Genomic DNA, 10,546 nt, shown 5'->3' with positions numbered 1-10,546 from the left:
CAGTGGCAAAACAAAATTCAAAATATTACTGCACGCAGCCACAATGACAGGGCAACCAACAACAACAACAACAACAACAAAAATGGCAGCTGCAACAACAAAGACACTTTTGCACGAACACCCAGCCAAAAAAAAAAACAAAAAAAAGATGACTGCGACGCCGGCAATGACAGCTACAACAAAAGCAGCAAATGCGCTTTGGTTAAGCTGGTTATGTAGCAGTGGCTGCGAGTGACTGCATGTACGTATGTATGTAAGTTCGTACGTGGCAAGAAGGATTAGCAACTCGACTCTGGGCGCTGCAGCAGCCAGCTAGGCCACCTTAAAGCCGCACAACAAAATTTGATTTGTATTACTGCGGTTTACCTTTTTCGGTGGCGAAGTGTAGCGGCGCTGAAGCAAAAAAGAAGAGGAAGCAGAAGAAGACGCGGAAGAAGGTTGCAAGCACTACTCCTAGCCAGCTTGCTGCAGCCACTGCTATTTTGCATTTCGAATGCTGTGAATACAAAGTTCTCTGAATGGATTGTGCGGCTAACCGAAACAATTAAGGAAATTCATATAATGCGGACAAGCAGCCAAGGTATATATATAGTTTTTGGTGAAAAGCAAGCAGTTGTGGATACAGATAAGAAGGTTACATACACAAGGCGAGTCGCAAGAAAGCACGTAGACAGCAAGGCTGGCAAGCAGGCGCACAGGTACGCAGCAGGAAGTCACCAAGCAGCCATTCAACCAACTAGCTAACTAACTACTCAGCAAAGGAGTCGACGAACCAACCAACCAACCAAACAACCAGGCAGTAAAGCAGTCAACCAGTGATTGCAGAAACCAACTTCAATAGTTGGACAGCTGCATGGATGGGGTAAAGGAAAATCGTATGTAGTTAGCTTAGCGGCACTGGTCCCCATTAATAGTGCAACATTTTGTAGCCACCAGCTACTTGCTCTGCAGTCTTGTGTAGCCACAACTTGCAAATGACATGTCCGATATGGACTTGCAGGCAGACGTACATTCATACATACCAAGGGACAGACTGACAGCGGCAGTGCCAACAACAGATTGGTTCGCTAGTGCGGTTACGGAGCATGAGCTCCATCCATGAAAATTTTGCAAATGTTACAAGCTGATTTATCAAAAATGTTTATTACACAAAACAGAGAACTTCTAAACAATTCTGCTTGATTTATTTTTGTTGTGCTTTGACACTTGCAGCACTCGTCTTGTACTTAATTGAAAATCTGTGTTGATTTCGATTGTCATATAGTTGGTAATGTGCTGCCGACAATGCTGATGGCGACTTGGCAGCGGAAGATAATTGCATTAAATTATTAATAAATATTTAAGAATATTTAGTTGAACATGAACAAATGATTAGGGCTCTAAAGGATTCTTTCCTACTCAGTCGGAGCTAATTGTGGTGCTGAACCTCAATTTACACACCCATATTAGTGTGGCGCGTGGATACCATGGAAGCTATTTTGAGTTCGACCTTCCTTTCATCTTATCTTATTTACCAGATCTAAGACTCCCCAATCACTAGCTTTCCGTGGTTGTTCTTATATGAAGTTTCTTCTTATATCGATGCAAAACGTGGCGCTTTTGACGGTATCCCTTTTTCTGTGCAGTGGCGTGATATTCCTTGTCGACGCACCGACCATTTTTAGATAGCTAAACATAATAAAGAGGAATTAGATCTCTCCTGTTCGTATACCTCATTTTGTTGAAGAGTGCCCCAGAGAGCACTACAGGGGCATGTGCTTTAACCTAATGCTGCAGACTATCATGTTTCGGCCCCAAAGATGTTTAGCAGCAGAATGCTGGACATTCCATAGACTTTCCATTGAAATGATCAATAACGATTTTTATATCGTAGCGTCGGTGGCATTTTTAAAGGCGCTCCAGGCGCTCATAATAGAGATGTTTGGCCCCTTCATTCGAAATGTTTTAACGCGAATTGTAACGGCATCTTTTTCACTTGAACTACATCACTCGGCGACGAAGTCTATTTTATTTCCAAAACAGTGGTTTCCCCGTACCGAAATGACTGGAGTTTTACCCAACTACGGGCCATTGTATAAGCACGGCTTGGTCGGCGAACTCTTTCAAAGATATTTCGTCCGTGGGGCAATATATACCTCACAGGATTGCTCAGAACTCTTCTTATCTAGACTGGTACTGAGTCTGGTCACGGATCAGAGAACTATTTCTGCTCTGTATGCCATTAGAACTCCACTTCGATTGAAGATCCGCGTAATCACCACAGGTGTGAGTAAGCTTTGGTTAATCGTAAAGTACACCAGGGACCAGACGGAATGTAATAGCAGAGTGGAAATCACCTTGTAATGGCGCATCGTCGGATCCAAAGAAATGCGTCAGCTATTTTATGTGAAAATCCACAATTCTTACTGCGGTGTATAAAGCCAAGCGTCGAGTTGATCATAAGGCTGCACCAACATCCACATTCACAAGCCGCGAAGTTCGGGTGCCATGGGGTTTGCGGAAGTACACTACATAGACAAGGTTTTCATCTTGTATAGCACTACTCTTGTCATTCTTTATTTGTGGATATCAAGAAGAGTGGCCCGCCTTCAAAGTCAAAAGTGAATCATCAGCATAACATCCGCAAACACACCACTACCACCGCACTTAGTGCCATAAACACCGAGATAGCTCATGGCCTTCATCGCTGCCACCCCATGGAGTGAACCGTTGGTATCTATGGACTTGTCAAAAGCATTTATACAGTCTATAACTTGACGCTACTACAAAACATTGAGGCCTCTTCTTTGCAGCTGCAATTCAAGCGGTAACAGACGGGTTCGATTCTTAAGTGGTAAGTGATCCAGTATGTGCTAAAGCTACTTTTCTCAAGGAAAAAAATAACAAGAATAGTATCGTACTCTTGCTGAATAATCATATGATGGCATAGTGGGTCAAATTAACAATTCATACAATTTCATTTTCCTTGTCTAAAACATCATTAGATCTCGAAAGGTCCTAAAGGGAGACAAGGAGCCCTAACCTGCTATAAAAAATATTCGAAAAACAGTGAAGATATATGTATGCCTATATTATTATAGTATCCTGGTCGGTCTCTATCAACGAAAGCACTCCAACATACACTTTCTGGAAGCAGAGCCACCTCCTAGGCCTCATATGGCACCGGTGCAAACTCGTGTACAAGATCTAAACATACAACTGCACCAGACGTAATACAATAACCGATAATCATGGATAGACTATCACAACACTTAGCCCGTGAATACCAGTAGCGAAGTTCAACCACCAGCCATCGCATACGATGAGCCGCAGTTACCCCGAGATAGCTTCCCAAATCTGGCCAATTAGGGTTTGTTAGTAGATGAAATATTTATCAATATGAACTCGATATCGATACGACCAATATCTGCCTGACTTGTGAAGCCCACCCCATGACGAACATCCAAAGATATAAGTATAAGTAAGCTTACGTATGGTACATTAATTTTTTTAGAAACGTCACCTATCTAAAAATAGAAGGATAGGAATGGAAATACAGCCATCAACCGAAACGAAATAAGGAAGTATTTGAGATCACTGAAAACGAATCTTAAGTCCATTTCACGCCTTAATCATGTTGTTTTCCATTACTTAAAAAAATCTTTGCATCTTCAATGAATTTATGATGATATCAAATGAAGCCTAAACAGATCGAATTTTAACCACCTCATATTAATTTTCCAATTTATATACCTATAAGCTTTTGGAAACCTAAATAATTGTTTAGACTGAATGAAAAAAATGAGCAGCAGTCAACACATAGTTCTTAAAAGTTGACTACCTCTCTAATCTAACTACTAAAATTAAAAAGAAAAAACATTAACAATTCGTATGTATACAACAAATATTGAATATTTGTGACAAATAAACTTATTTAGAGCATCGAGTGGGAAGCAGAAAATGTAGCTTAATTATATTTACTTTTAGGCACAACTAACCGTAAGCAAGACATTAAGTAACGAAAGTTACTTACATTCTTATTTACATTAAAATTGAAGTTGCTGTATGTATGAATATACACATGTACATACATACATATGTATTTATGTGTCATATTTGGTACATACATATGTACAATTTACTTTGCATTAAACAAACACCACTTGACATAACATGCGAAAATGAGTTCATGCACATATGTATGTACATATGTATGCACACTACATACGTCTATGCCAACTGGCTTCCAACAAAATACCGATAACCCCATAAGTTAAACTCTTTTTGATTACTTTACTCAAGACTACATAAACTACTTTCAATGCATATACATTGAGAAAAGCGCTAATTTTCTCATTTACCTGCTACCATTTCCTCCACTCTCCCTCTCCTGCTCTATCTTCTGTCAGCACATTTTCTATGCGCCCCAGCATTTCTTGTTTACTCGACTAGTTTGTTTACCACATCGTAAAATTAATGAGTATCCAAACGACGGATGCTTATGCAGGTAGGTGGCTGTGGTGCAAGAAGCTACAAAATAAGTGCGGGGGGGAGGGAGAGGAACTAAATGTGGTAGCTATAAAATCAATAACCCATGTAGCCGCACACAAATTAGCCGCTCGACCTGACTTGCACGGCGTAGATACAGCTCGCACATATATAGGTAATGACTTCATCATCTTCGTCATCTGCGAGAAACTCTGAGCGGGGGCCCACTTCAGTCCAGCAACGCCCAGGTCATTCATTGTCTGCGTTGAAGAAAATAAATGAAATCCATTATTACAGCTGAACGAGCTGGCCAATACGATGATGACAGCAGAGGCAACGGCAATGGCAAAGGCGACGGCAAAGGCGATGGCGACGATGAGGACACCGACGACACCAACGACATAAAAAATTCATTAAAAGTAATAAACTAATTCCATTCGATCCTATTAAAAATCATTTTCGAATTAAGGCTATTTGCATATCCTTGATAAAGCGGCTTTTGTTGAAATCAAACTAAATGAGTGGCAAAGCAAGCCGGTGGTTGGTCGTCGAGTTGGTCGGTCGACTGGTCTGTTGCAGATGCTGCTGGCCACTGTGAGGAATACTTGCGAGCCACATTCACTTCCAGTTAACTGGCTAGTGGGTGTCAACTGCTGCTCGCTCGTCAGCTTCTAACTTTACAGGCTTTGAAAGAGAAATTACTTGTTTTTGTTTATTTATGTACAGCTTGATTGTTGTTTTGTCCGATCTGCGTTGTGTTTTTTTTTATTCATTGTTTGTTGTTGGTTTTCTGTGCCTGTAAAATTTAAGATATTTAAATTTTTGTCCCTCGGAAAATGTCCTCAAAAAAAGTTCCCTCTTATACTGAAAATGTAAGCAATGAGGCAGCGGCGATGTTGGTTTGCGCTCGGTGAAGCTGCCACAGCGCTCATCAATCAGCTGCAGACTAATTACATAATCTCTTCTTGATTATGCTGAAGTCCAAAGACTTGTTGAGTGGCGGGTGGCTGAAGTTAAAACCTTCGTTGGCTTTTGCCTTTCTTAGTGGCGCGCTGGCACAATGCCACTTTTGTATGATACGTAATTGCACGCTGTGTGTGTGTGCTTATGTATGCCATGTGGTAGTGCTTGTAGGTAATTCTAAAAATTTATTCCACAAAACTTCAATTTTAAATGTTCAAAGAGCCAAATATTGACCTGCGAAAGGGAAAAAGGAAATGAGAAATTTTGTAAAACATATTTAAACTTATAAAGGCAAATAATTCTTTAAAGCAGTAGTTTCACTTAAATTAGTGAAAGATATATATCTCAGGATTCAACCCTATTTTGAGTAGCTGTAAGAGCCTTAAAGTCGGAGTTAGTACTGCAGGCCAATATAAGAGCCTGCCAAAACGAGGAAATTGCAAAGTTAGGCCTGGAACAATATTAAGTGGAACAGAATTAACTGAAATGGAATGAAATGGAATTGTATCTTTTCAACAAAAATTTTATGGAATGAAGTGTAATTAACAGAAATGAAATGAAATGAAACGAAATGGAATGAAACGAAATGGAATGAAACGAAATGGAATGAAACGAAATGGAATGAAACGAAATGGAATGAAACGAAATGAAATGAAACGAAATGGAATGAAACGAAATGAAATGAAACGAAATGGAATGAAACGGAAAGGAAGAGAATGGGTAAATAGTCTGCTTGGAACGTAATGAAATAAAATTAATTGTAGAGAAGTGAAACGAAACGAAACGAAATTAAATTATTTGAACGGAATGATATAGAATAGTTAGTAATAAACGGAACGAACGGAAACTGAATGGAATATCATGTAATTCATAGAATGGCCCAAAAATTAACGTAATGATTTGACATGAACGGAATAGAATAAAATGAACCGAAAGGAATGAAACGGGTGGTTTGGATAAATAGAATGAAATGGAATGACAAAACATGAATTAATTAAATGGAATGAAATGCACCCAAATGGAATATAACGAAACGTAACGAATGGTATTATATGGAATATAAAGCAAAGAATGGAACGAAATAAAATGTAATGGATCAAACGAAAATCGTTCATAAGCTATCCATGGATTTTGCAAAAGACTGTCAAACACCTTTTTCGAAATATTTAATATCTTCAAGTTCCTGGCGAGTACAAAAAACAACACAACCAAACTCAATCGTTTCTGTCTTTCAATTCAACTCCATGATTCTTTGATTATTCTAGTGTTGCCAATGCGTTTTCAATTACAATTTTAATTCATATTTACTACTTAACACGCACGGTAAGAGCGAATCGGTAAAAGTAGCTCTACACACGGCAATAGAGATCTTATAGCTATGAAGCTCACGCGAGTTGCAGACCAAAGCGATATTACATAATATGTACATATGTATGTATATAATAATATTGAATTAAAGCTATCCAAATGGCCATTCTCTAATAGCCAAACCAAGTCTTATTTCAATTTTAAAAGCTTAAAAAAGTATATGCAACCTGGCACTATTTGTAGTAAACGTCATCAACCTTATTAGGATGATAACTAATTTTGTATTTAAATTCTTTATAAAAATATCATGCACGCTTTTTCAACATAAATTTAGCCCTAAAGCCAGCTACATTCACTTGCCTACTTCAAGGCGCGCACAGCCGATATACGCTCCACTATCCTCAGTGCGCTACTATGGCACGTATTTACACATGTAACTACAACTATCTTCGAATGAGTTATGCGACTGCACCCTCATAAAAATCCGCACAAATATTCACTCAAAATACACGCACGTACAAATATGCAGTAAGAGTAATGATTTCGTCGCCTGTAGAAGGGTGTGCACAAACAGTATGTAGTAATGTGGCCGTCAGCATTTCGAAGATACTATCTTTGCTTCACTATTTGTATGCCACTAAATTTCTTAGCATCCTTACAAATGTATTTGCAATAAATACTTCTCATACAAGCTTACATACTCGAGCTGTTTGTAACTCCCTACTGGTACTACTTGTATGCACACAAATCTTCACGCTATTATGCCATAACAACAATAACGCATTTATCTAATACTTCCATACATACATAAGTATGTATGTGGATTCATATGTAACGCTACAACATCCTTCCACACACATTAGTATGTATGTATTTATGGCTGTCTCTAATAGCAGTAACCTTATACCGGATGCTGTTGTTGCCACATCCGCCTGACCCCGAAATTCAATGAACGCACTTGCCTGTTGTTGTCATAATTTATACGCAAACCAATAATCATAACATTTTTATTCAGTTGTGAGTGGGCGAGTACTACGAGTACTTAATGCGGGCGGTATTGGCCACTTAACCATACAAGCAATTCGTATTCATATGTGCCGCTGAAGGATACATGTATTTTGTCGTGCGCTGGAATATAGATTTAGTTGTTGTAAGCGTTCATTGCTACAGTGGTGTGAAATATTGTTGCATATGGAGTTACTTTACTGATCGTTATAAAGTATGTGATAAAAAAGCTTTAATTTTGAGTGTATCAAAAAAATTAGTCAACTCCTCACTAACTACATTGGATATGTTCAGATGGCGCAGCAGTTGAGCACAACCGTTGTTAAAAAATCAGCGAATAGTGAGCGAGCATTAGCTTCCAAATTCAAATGTCAAAGCTACATGTTGTCTCAAATGATCATAAAAATATTGCAAGCATCAAAAACTCAACTATTGAGGTGATCAGGAGTACACAACAAGGCATTCAGAAGGTGCAATTATTTTCGGTACCCTCAATTGTATGATGCGCAACTTTTCTCAACTGCTTCAAATCAATATGACCATCAAAACATAAAGCGATGACAAGGGTTTGCTACGGAGGGTCCATTCATTCAATCCATTTTGTTAACTTCCGATATTTTTTTATGTATATAAATAAACCTTACCACATGCTCTCTATGGAGGGTTCCTTCTAAAAAAAAAATTTAACACAAAATCTCAAAGTCTATCGCAAAAAAATTATGTCTAACAATACCTATTTCACACATACATAGTCATATTGTTTTCGAGGCCCATTGAAACCAAGTTACACCTGCCTTCAGAGGGAAAGGCGCCACTGTTTCACTCAGCGTCGTCGGAAGTTCTCCTTTCGCTGCACAAGTTTTCTTCGTAAGTTTATTCTATCAATGGACTACAGTGGCAATGAAATAGCATACGCTTATCGTCGCTGCCTTTTCTACTAAAGACGTCAGATGTACCTTTTTAGAGCTTATGAGTAGACATAGGTAGAAGAGAGTTTAAGATTCATAGTTTTTGTTTATATGAAACGGAAGTGGTAGTCCTCCAGGAGGCAGCACGGACTCTCTTTCAAAAAAGTATAGAAGGAAAAGACGTATACTCTGTCAGTCAGGTATATTTCAGAGCTTTAGGCTCGCACATACGCAACGCAATCTCAGTTACTGAATGCGATAGATTTAGATAACAAATCGGGAAGGAAAGCCACAACGGTATGTGCACCGCTGGGCACCTTCAAGCAGTTTGTTACAGATCACACCAGCTCAAGAGCCTATAAACACTGAAAAAAACCTGCCGTTTTGTCAGGCCTCTGGAATAGATTTTTATCACCTATACGTATGTGAAAAACTTTTGGCTATCTGTCAGTTGCAATAGATAATTCCGTCCTTCACCCGTATGTGTACCAATGTATGTATGTACATATCTATAAAGCACTTGAGGAATCCTAATTTTCCAGAATTTCCGTTCTAGGATGTTTTACCTGCATTGATAGTCAGGCTGCGATATAGGCGCTCCCTTCGCACAGTTTTCCCTTAAAAATATTAAGGAGTGCCGGGCAGCTCTTAATTTGTTACACACTGGTACTGACGTACATATGTACTAGGTTCTGAGGCACACCGCCATCGCGGGCAACGAGGAGGTCAACAAGCTTGCTAAAGACGGTGCTCTGTCAGAAACTATACGGATAGAGGAAGTGCAGATTTTCCCCCTAGCGATTAAACGGGAGCTGCACCTGTCCATGATTCGGAAGGCGCAGAAAGTGTGGACCGAAACAAAAGGCTCCCAGGTGTCCAGGACTATGTGTAAAGCTCAAGTTTCTCCTATCCCTGCTAGCATACTGGTGGGTGTTTAAACGAGCCTTTAAACTGACTATGGCCAGTGATGAGATATGTAGGAGATGCAGACTGAAAGAGCGGACAGTGTAGCATATCCTCTGCGAGTGTGCGGCCCTTATCAGGCTGCTTATTAGCCTTCTGGAAACAGGCTTTCAGCCTAATCTGAGAGCTGCTGCCTAGAGGGGTTACAATAAGGTGTTCCAGGTTCTCAAAGGGACTGCGTCGTTCAGCAACATTGCTCCTAGTGCGTAATTTTTAGCAGTCTAATGTGATTATAGTTGATCTGGTAACGCTGTGGACTTTAATAGTAACTGCGAAGCCAAGCAGCCTACTTAATCTAACCTAGTCCTGCGAAAGTAAATGTCTTTTGGCATAAAATCAGAGAGCCAACAAAATTCTAACCACGGGATTTTTATTCTTGTCTTAGCGGAAGTTACAAAGGGACTACAACATTTTTCAGTGCAAATATTTTGCACACTACTTTGCATTCACCCGCCGGAGATGAGTTACTCGTGTATCGGCATATCCGCACTGCGAAACGATGTTTTGGAAATAAATTTCGCCACTTTATATGACAATAATAATCATAATTTTTATATACCGCCATAAATTCATTGTTATGAAATTTTATCGCTTCCACATTAGAAACAAAAATATAATAGTGCTGATACACGTTTCCTCCTTAGCTGATAGGTACATGACAACAGATTAAGTATTTGAGTGCGGCAGATAATGAATTACCCCACTTAAAGCTATTGTGTAGCGAGCGATTCAGGCAAAAAGTGTGTCACTTACGCTGCTGCTGGCGAAATTTAAGATATTAAATTTTATTTGCACAACTTTTAGTACATATAAAATAGAATAGTAAATGTTGGGCGTGTGCGTTGGGAAATATCGATTTTTGTAAAAGTTACTTCCGGTTAAAAACCCATTAAACAAAGTTTGAAAATAAACAAAACTTTCAAAAACTTCTG

Source organism: Rhagoletis pomonella, unplaced genomic scaffold (genome assembly GCF_013731165.1).
Source record: "Rhagoletis pomonella isolate Grant_MI unplaced genomic scaffold, Rhpom_1.0 Rhpom_scaffold_00002, whole genome shotgun sequence".
Classification (NCBI taxonomy): Eukaryota; Metazoa; Arthropoda; class Insecta; order Diptera; family Tephritidae; genus Rhagoletis; species Rhagoletis pomonella.
The sequence above is the reverse complement of the archived record's forward strand: the minus strand, read 5'-3'. Positions refer to the sequence as shown.